Consider the following 10777-nt stretch of genomic DNA (forward strand, 5'->3'; position numbering starts at 1 on the left):
TTTCAGTGTACAGTATCTTAGTGTAATTCGATCCTTTTATCATATATCCCAGATAGATAAAAACCCCGGCTCGGTGTCTACTTTCTAACTTATCCATATTAATCCTACAGCTTCTATATTGACCTATCAAGATTGCCTTGACCAAGAACTTTTAATCAATATAAGCTAGGAACAAATGAGGTATGTCCTCTTTAAATCACTTGGGCTGATGAATCCTCTCTAGATTACTCATTCATCTTCGTGTGCTTCATGCCATGCCCAAAAGTACCCTATTTAAGCATCTAGTCATCTCCAGACCCGTAAATGTGAAATCAAATTATAACAATTCACATACAAGATAACTTGATATCACAAGTCTAAAGATTACTTACACTACTGACACATAAAAGTATTTCCTTAGACACTTAAGTGAAATACCAAATGAAACTCTTATAGTGGGTCATGTTTAGTGAACTTGTTCTATAACAAGCTTCCACATACTATCCCTAAGTATCTCACATAATTCAACCTATAAGATCAATTGCTTACTTTTAAAGTAAGGAGGCTTAGCATGTATTAACCTTTGAATATTGTCAATGCCCTTATTCTTGACAATATAATGATCAGAAACATATTTAGGATCAAGGCTTTGATGCATAAGAATCTCATAATTATAACCTTTATAATTTCTTTTCTAAGGACTTTATCTACTATAAGTCTCTCATAACTCTTTATAAATAAACTCATGGATAAAAAAATACCTCATACATTATATAAAATATCCATAATGTAATTAACATGAAATATGACTAATTAATGTAGTGTTTTACAAGCACAAAATCGATTGGCTTGCGGGACTTACACTAACAAAAGCTAGGTCTTCTTTTCTCTCTACAAAAACATTAGGAATCTCATACATTAGAAAGTTATAGATAAAGCAAGAGAAATATCCTAATGCATTGAATTTTAATAGCTAATTTAGCTAATATCATTTTCACAGTCAAATCATGGATTGAAAATCAAGTATATGTTTTGTGTTTTAAATTCAATTATGATGAATTTTAAATTAAGAATAAATTAATTTTATATATATCCCATGTTAAAGGATTTTCTTCTTGACTGAATTGAGTAGAAGCCACTAGAACGAATCCTTGTTTTTCATTAAAATAGACAACTCGGAAATAGTGGCCATTGTTATTCCAACTTTCTAAATAATCCTTTAATTAATAATGTGGTCCTTTAAAGGTGCATCATGTCTTGTGGAATGATTTTCTTTATGCTAAGCAGTTGGGCGAATGATTCCTTCCACACCAAACTATATTTATTCCAAATTAAGAATTGAAGTTTTAATTAAGCTATTTAATGAATTGTTGTTCCTTCAGATAACACTGTAACGGATAAAACTCGAACTTGTATATTTATTCCAAAGAGCTTTGGGACTAATTGGATAGGAGATAGCTACCTCCTCTCATGTAAGTTTAATCAATTTTCACTTATACCTGATTAATGGCTACTAGTATTTAACTGTCTAAAATAATTAAAAAAGGGACTGGTTACTTTTGTCAGAATATTCATTTCATGAGCAATTCAGGCTTCCAACTTCAAATTAGTTCAATTCAATGAATGAACTCACATTTTCAACTCAAACAATTGTCTAATGGGTCTCTAATCCTTGATATCTTCACTATTTCCATTCTTCCAAAAACGTCTTGCAGTCAAAGATGGAGTGAAATACACTTTCTATTCTTTTAAAATGCATGGTGCATGGTATCCCTCTAAACCGTTACAATGCTATAATCAATAATAACGTATAAGTACTATAAGTCATAATTGCCCTTTTAAAAAATAAAAAAAATAAAAATTATGAAAAATTGAAAGATATCGTGTGATCTAATTTAATTAAATAGTAGTAATAATCTTAAACATATATCAATTTATATATGAATAAAGAAACTAATAATCATGAAAAAAAAGGAAAAAATTTTTATGAACGGTTTGACTAACGGTAATGGATGGTCAAAGGAAAAAAATGCAACTAGCATGGTGCTCATTGGGTCATTCCATTCTTTCTCACCTTTTTTTTAAAAAATTATCATGGATTTTTTTTAATTGGGAAAAGGAGATTCGAATTTTACTCTTTAGACAAAAGATCCTGTACTAATTAATGAATCAAATGCTCGAGTGCTCATGGATACTTTGTTTTGGACAAGGTTATGTTCATTGCTTTCTTATTACCTTTATTAGAACGCTGCAATTTGATGAATAGCTTTCTTACCCAAAACAATTCGGAAATGAGCATATTGGCACAAACTTTATTTTAAAATAGTTGAAACTTCATAAACTATATTACTAGCCTTAAGTTGCATCTAAATCAGGGTTTTCCTCTGGGAAATAAAAAAAAATGTGGAAATCCCTCATGTATACTCTGACACATAGCCAAAGACAAGTTCTAATTTTGAAGAAAGATTGATATAAAAATTCTTTTATGTAATACATGTGAATATCGAATTACAAAATGAAAGGCAGATATTTTCATTTTATAAAATCAATTATGTTCTATATATAAGATGAAGTAAGTTCCAACCGTTAATGTTCTCTTTAAGATGATCGTTGATATAATTAAATATTGTTATTTTTATTTTAAGAGAAACGGATTTAAACTCGCTTTTTGATTAAAGAATTACATATACTTATCATTATATCAAATGCCCGTATTCATTAAATAGTATAATTAAAATTTTGTTTTAATTACTTGTACTCTTATTCATAGATAAAATCTCCTCGACTCCTTGATCCGTCAAATAAATGTGTTGAATGGGAAGGTTTTTGTAATGTGAACAGTGAATTTAGGTAGTTTTAATTATTCTCGTGCACTTGCAGCGACAAACTGAAGGTGGGGATAAAAGAGGTGGTCGTCACCTCTCAATTTTTAATTTTTTTTTATTATATATATAATTTGAAATATATAATATCATCACTTTTGTATGATATCTACCTTTTAGTTATTAATCCAATTTTCTATTTTTTGTAACTTATTATATGTATTTGCAAATGATTGCTTTTATATCTAGTTTTGGGTGAAAGTCATAACGATATGCATATGATAATCTATCCCATAAATGTCAAGAGATTATTGCCATGAAAAATATATTTTGGTAAAAGACTTCAATTTTGAAGTTACACTTTGGATCACATGGTCTTAACTTTTTTAAGCAAGCACGATTGGGGGAAAGGAAATAATTCGTACCCAAATGCTCAAATGCATTAATATAAATATTTTTCCATCAGGAATAATGTTGAAACCATTTTTCTAATGAGCTCTTGCAGCAGTCAATGCTACTTAAATCTGGAATCAAACCTATTTTGCTGTCCTTTAAATATACCACTTCCACATTGGTGCCCCCATCTGCAGTTGCTTTTGACCGGAATGTTACTAGGAAGACGATGCAAAGCAAAGGCAGATCTTGTGTTAAGCCTGGTTCAAGTTCATTGGTCATTAACTGTTTTCTCCACATAATACAACATATTCGTATTCCAGGCTTAGGCTGGAAGAGATATATAGAGATACTTGAACTTATTAAGATCCATGAATGATTAGTTGTTGGAAAATATATTTGATACTAGTAAAAGAATATTATTTATCAAGTACATAAGCGATAAAACCATGACCAAACAGACAGCAATTAATTTTTTCCTTTTATTTTGGTGTGATATTCATTCTCTTTTATTGCACAGAATTTGACATCCAACGACTTAAATAATTTTATATAAAGCAGCATAAATTGCAAAAATAAGTGATTAATCGTGATTTCTCTGTATAAATTATTTTATTGTATTTAATCAAGTTTTTATATTTTTATTTTGAAACAAATAAGTCTTTATGACTAATGGTAAACTAACTATCATTAGTTAAAATGTCAATTGTTATGTTATAAAACATGGCGCTAACCTGGCATTTTGACATATCATAGTGGATGGTTATTGGCATTCTTATGTAGCATGATGGCATAGTCATGTAAAATATTCACTCTCCATAACATAAGGATTTGATTAAATGAAATAGAAAAATAAAGATTTATTTGAACTTGTTAAAATAGTTTAAGAATTTGTTAAAGCATTATGCTTATTTCCATTTTCATTTTCATTTTTGAAAAGCATATCAATTTTTATTGATTACTTCCTCTAGGATGCCATTGACAGTCTTTAGCCTTAATGACAAAAAATTGCAAATGGAATAGCAAAAGACCTAATTTAAGGGCTTTCATTTTTGTACACTTGAGAACCACCCATTTCTAGATCATAGAGTGATGTCCATTTGCCTTTAAACTAGGTTTTAGAGGCTTACAAAAAATTACAAGTAATGAAAAACTTCGCCTAAGAGTTAATCTAAACTTTTTTATACTCAAGCAATCCAAAAGAATAAAGGTAAACAAACCATGACAAAACTCATTAACAGTTGACAAGAGTAAGGGCCAAAGAAACCTAATAACCAATTATCCTCGCATACATATAGCCAACACAAGGAAACTAGACTACCATAAGTAAGTGCAAGAACCTCATTGGATCTCCATCTGTAACATGTTACCAACACTTGTTGATTCCACCACTCATAGTCATCATGCCTCTACAAAAAGATTTTATTGTATACTCTCCCCTAAGCATCCCTTTTCAAATGACTCTATCTTGATTGTTATCCATTATCATATTCCCTTTAATCATTTTAAAGAAATTCTCCAACTGGTTCATCTCCCACTTGAAGAGTCTCTTCTTTAGTCAACCTTCAATCTCCACTCATCATTGACCTAAGAACTAAAATCCTTGACACTCCCTAACTTTTTAGTAGCTACTGCATCGATCTTAAGGAAATCCTTCTTTAAAACGATTCCTAGTATCCATTCATCCTCCTTAAAAGCTACACTAGAACCATGTCCCACCAAAGTTCCTAAACCCTTTAAAATATAGTCATCGAATTTGTCTGTTGGGTCAAGGACATTTATAATATTTCTCCACACCGAAGATCTCTTTTGATTGGGGCTTTCATAGGTAATATTGCCAGGAAACCTCCATTCTCCTTATCCAAAATATTTCTGTGTCAAAGATTGTCCTTTTCATTTTCAAATCTCTAGATCCACTTTGATAGTAAAACTCTATTCTTTAAATGTAGGTGTACTAATGCTTAGTCCACCTTGCATATTGTACCTATACATTGTCTCCTAGTCCACATAATGGATCTTTCTACTTTAGAGGAACTACACCAAAGAAATTTTCTTTAGAATCAATCAAGAAGTTTTTTTACACCAGTAAGGATCTAAAACACAAACATGGAAAAAATTGTTAGGCTTAATAAGATTGATTTCATAAATGTGATTCTACCACCACTTGAGAGAAATTTACCTTTCCACCCTACTAGTTTATCCTAAAATTTCTCCATCATTGATCTTCACATCTATTTAGAATCAGACTTTGCTCTAAAGGAAAGTCTCAAATAAGTTGTAGGGAATAAGTTCACTCGACACCAAATTCTACAAGCCTATCTCTCCAAGACCTCATTTTCTATACTTACTTCAAGCAAATTGCTATTCTAAAAGTTGATCTTGAGGCTTGAGATTCCTTGAAAGCACCATAGAATCCTTTTAATGGTATAAAAAATCTCAAGTTAGGCTTGTATAAGACAGCCGTGTCATCTGTGAATTAAAGATGGGAAATCTCCATACCTCTATTACATATGTCAATCCCATTACATTCTCCTAATTGGATTGTTTTGCTCATCAATACACTAAAGCCTTTAGCTATACAGTTAAATAAGAAAGGTGATAAAGGTTACCCTTGCCTTATCCCTCTGCTTATTTGGAATTATCATGTAGGAGTCTCATTCACTAAAATTGAGATTCTAATTATCGTCACACCTTTTTTTATTCAACTCCTTTAACTCTCAACAATCCTTCTTAGAGAGTACCAACTCCAACAATTCTTAACTCATTGTGTCATAGGCCTTCTCAAAGTCCACTTTCAATAAAAAACCATCATCATCACTTTGTTTCATGATGTTTTCCACTTCATTTGTGATTAGAGCATAATCCATGAGTTGTCTACCTTTGATGAGATTGAACTATTGATTCCTTACTACTTCTCCCATCATTTTTCTTAATTTATTAGCTAGAACTTTGGTCGTTATCTTATAAAAGCTGTTTACTGCATTTATTAAGCAGTAACCTTTAATGCTCTCTAGGTTGTTTCATTTTTGGATCAAGGTAACAAATGCGGAGTTGACTTTCCTATCCATTTACATGTGTGAAAAAACTCTTACGTGATCCGTATTATTTTCCTTTTAACCGATTTCATTGACTTTTAAAGAAATTAAGATTGAATCTGTTAGGTCGAGGTACTTTGTTCCATCGTATGATTCAATGGCTACTTCAACTTCATTTTCCAAGAAAGGTCTATCCAATTCTCTTGTCGACTTAAGACTTAATTTCTTGAAGACCTGTTGAATCTTCTCAAACTTATTACCTTTTAAGATCAGTGTCCTTGTTCAAAGTAGTTGAAAATTCTCTCTTTAATTAACTTAGGATCTTCGACCTTTTGGTGACATATTTCACTCTTTATGGAAACTTCTTTCTTCTTCTAGTAGAAGCAACAACATGGAAAAACTTTGTATTCTTGTCCCTTTCCAAAAACCATTTCACCCTTGACTTTTGTTGCAATGACCCTTTTTTATCCCTTTATAGCTTCCACTTCTACCCTATTCCTTTCTCTTACCTTTCCATTCTCTAACTCTAATTCAAGAATGTGGATATCCTATTTTAAAACTTTTATTCTTTCCTTCATGTCCCCATGTATTTTTTTTTTCCAATTTCTTAAATAGAGTTTTAACACCTTTAACTTCCCCATACCCCTTTCATGTTTGCCCTTTTCCCTTCCATACTCTCCCACACTGGACAAAACATTTTGAAAAACTCTCCTCCTCCAACCAGTGATTTAAAAATTTGAAGGGTTTTGGGCTTCAGTCAACCTCTATCTCATTTATTACCACAAGGTTATGGTCAAATAACAACATTGGTAAGCATCGTTGGATGATATTATCATGAATCTCCAAAATCTCTCTAATAATTAAAAACCTATCTAGTATGTTGAAGGCAATTATCTCCCAAAAATATCTCCAACTGAATTTACCACTTATCATGGGGAGGTCTACTAGTCCTATCTCCTTTATAAAGTCCCTAAATTTTTCCATAGGTGTACTAATCACATAGTTTCTTATCCGTTCATCTAATGTCCTAGTGACACTAAAATCTCCCCTCCCAAGAATCTATGGAACCTTGTTCTCCTTTAATTTGGTTCTAGTTCCTCCTAGAATCTTTGTCTCTCATTGTTAGAGTTAAGTGCATAAATATTTCCTATTCCACATCTTAAATTGTCCCTTTTAAATCTGCTTATCCAAAACCCATATTTCAAAGATTCCAGCTTTTAATCTAAGACGAAACAATCTTTATCACAAATATTAATCAAACCTTATACAACGGCTACCTACCTAATACAATTTCCTTTAAAACTGTTACTTCCTCAAGCCTCCCTAAACTACATTATATTCATATTTTCCAATTTGGTCTCCTATAACATGATAAAGACAAGTCCCTCCTTACACTCTAAACTTGTGACCACCTCTTTTTCTCCTTACAACCTAAGCATTTAACATTCCAAGTATAAATTACATAATTAAAATTAAAAACCACTAAAAGAAAGATAAGAATGTGTACCTTATTAATGTGTCATGATTTTCTCTACTGCTAGTGATGATCTGTTTTCTCTATTTGCTCAAAATACAATATAGTTTCTTCTTTATCCCACTAGAAAACCACGCCCAATTTATTGCTCAATTCCCAAATCGCCTCAACTTTCTTTTTGACATCGAATTGCGATATTGGATGTTTCTATTCGAGATTGAGTCTTCTTTACTCTACGTCATTTCCTTATTCCCATCGATTATCACTTGATTGATTTCCCTTTCCAACTTCTTCTTCTCTTTGAGCTTGATTCTGCTTTTATCTTCTTGGGAATGCCATTCTTATTGTTTTTACACTGTCTATCTCTCATTCTTTTGATTTGCCTAGTCGCTTCAATTACTTTGCGTTCCATTAAATTGCCATTTTCCTCAATCCCCTAAATAAGCTTCTTCATCTTTTTCAAATTATTATAATGAACCATTGATCCCTCTCTTTTGTGCCTTAAATCATATACCCTTAAAGCAATACTCTCATTCGCTATATTGTCATACCTTTTAAAATCCATCGAATATTTGATTATCAGAATCACTAGTTTTCATTCTACTAGACACCCCTTTCACCTCCATTCAATTATTTTCCCTATTCTATTCCTATGTTATGTGAGACTACCATACTGTAAACATCATTCTTGATGATGTAACAGGCCAACTTTTCCATGTGTTCAATGTGTGTTTTGTTGTGAATTTTCTTTTCTTGCTTTTCTACACTTTTAATGTGCTCCTTTACCTCTATTATCGGTGTTATCTCCCTTGTCCTTAAAGCCTAGATATTATTTTCTCATTCTATTCTCAATTGGAAAATAGGCCTTCAACTTATCATTCTTCAAACCAATAGCTCAATGGTGGTTGACTTCCACATTTAGGCTTTTACCCATTATGACAAACATAATTACTAGATCCATTTTCTCCCCTACATTGTCTAGTTCGATTTCATCTACAATGCTCCTATTTTCTCAATCCAATTCCTCTATTGACGAGCTCCCCTCTATAAGCCCTTAATTGTTCACATTGGCTTGCTCTTGGAGGGGTTTGTCTGTAATGTTTTGAAGTCCCATTTATATAACTTGGCCTATCTCTTTCTCCCTCAATTTAGGTTAGTTCGAGGTGTCTAATTGTGTCCTAACAATACTCTCCAATCTTGCTCCATCACTCATCCATCCTTTGCCTTTATTTCGAATCAGTTGACGTTTTTCTCTTTTTAAATAATCCATCCATCTTTCTCACCTTTTTTGTAGCCTCTTTTTTCCTTTTTCCTTTATTGTCTATTAGTCAGACTTTTTACAGTCATTTTTTTTTTGACAAAATTGCATTAACAATGTAATTTTTTGTTAGTACTCCATATGTAATTTTTTGTATATCCAAAAAACACGTCACTACTTAGAAAACTTATTCTCCTAAAAACCTAAAAATGATGAAATGCATTTGGTGCAGTGCAACTTTTTCGGATGAAATAATGATTGATCTCAACTATCATAGGCTAATTTGTGCCAACAATCAAGTAATATAAAAATTTCATATATCATTTCTGCAATTTAACGTGATGTTGTTCTTGATTTTGGTCTTGCTAGCATATGAATGTAGGTTCATGAGGACAAGAGTTTTAGATTAGGAGCAGAGCTTAATGTTGGCTAGAATTGCTTAGGTTGTCTCCAACTGCACAATGTCACTTTTTTTTTCTTGCCTGCATACTTTTAATAGCAACTTTCTCATTCTCACAAGTCAATTCGAACTTCCTTGACTCCTCTTTTCCTACCTATACAACATCCCTTACCTCAGGGGTTGGGTTTATCTAGCCCTTGTTACTTGTTGACAACTCACCATTATGAGTTCCCTAGTTTTCTGTTTATTAGAATTCTTTCAATGTGGACTCCTCTTCTCATTTCTCCTTTTCATTCTCATTATACATGGAAAGGCCACACTGATCCTTTGGGTAGACAAGTGATAAGTAGACTGCATATGTCTTACCATTTTCCTTGATCTCACCCTTGTTGAAATGACATTCTTTCTTTTTACTTCAATCAAGATAAAGGCTTTGTCAAATCTCTCTTTCTCATGAGTGGATTTATCCATTACCACCAATTGTCCTTAGCTTTCACCAATGGCAATGAAAGTGCTCTTGTGTTGGAGAACAATTATAAGTTCACATACCCTTATTCATATCCTTATGTTCCTCAAGAGGGATAATCTTCTCAAACCAATTCAAAATAGTTTTGAATAGTGTTCGACTAAAGCTTCCATTTCTTCTGCGTCAAAGACAGTTAAAAAGATAAAGAAACCTTCAATAGGATAAGCTTTGACTAAGATTCCCTCCATGGATAATCTCGTTTTGACCATTGTATATCTCATCCGTGCCTTTAACTTCCCTACCATAATGCATTTAAGCCATGCCATGTCTTTATTTGGAATGATGGTGGTCAAGCACATCTTTGCCTCACCCCTGGCCTTTAAACCTTTGCCCTATTGCATTACATCTTATATACTAGGCTTTTCACTGTTACCTTGTTCCACCATTAACTTGCCTTTGACCTCCTTATACTTCATTTGCTACTTTCATTTTCTTAATCATTATTGCCTACCCTTTTGAGCACCTCACTGTACGTTCTATTGTCTAGCCTCTTTTCCATGTTTACTATCTGCACCGGTTGTCTTTGCTTTACTTTTTCCACTAGTTGTCTTAGCTTTACACTTTCGCTTGCTCTTTCCCTTTTGTTCTCACCGGTTTACCTTTGGTGACTATTATCCTCCTCCCATCAATTAGCCCTACTTAATGGCTTTTTTCCATCTCTTTCGCCTTTTCATATCTAACAAATGTAAAGTTTGCACCTCTCTTCTAAATCTTAATGTTACTCCATGAGATAAAAATGTCTAGCACCTCGCTGTACCTCTCAAAGGACTCCTTCAGTGCAAACCATGTCACCCTCTTACTAAGGTTATCCATGAATACAGTATGATGTCCATCTAATAATCTTCAATTTAGTTCTATCTCGTTGTTAGGCCTTTTCTCGCTTCCCTCTC

The sequence above is a fragment of the Theobroma umbraticum genome, unplaced genomic scaffold (assembly GCF_002168275.2).
Source record: "Theobroma umbraticum cultivar Fairchild unplaced genomic scaffold, ASM216827v3 scaffold_302.0, whole genome shotgun sequence".
In the NCBI taxonomy this organism is placed as follows: domain Eukaryota; kingdom Viridiplantae; phylum Streptophyta; class Magnoliopsida; order Malvales; family Malvaceae; genus Theobroma; species Theobroma umbraticum.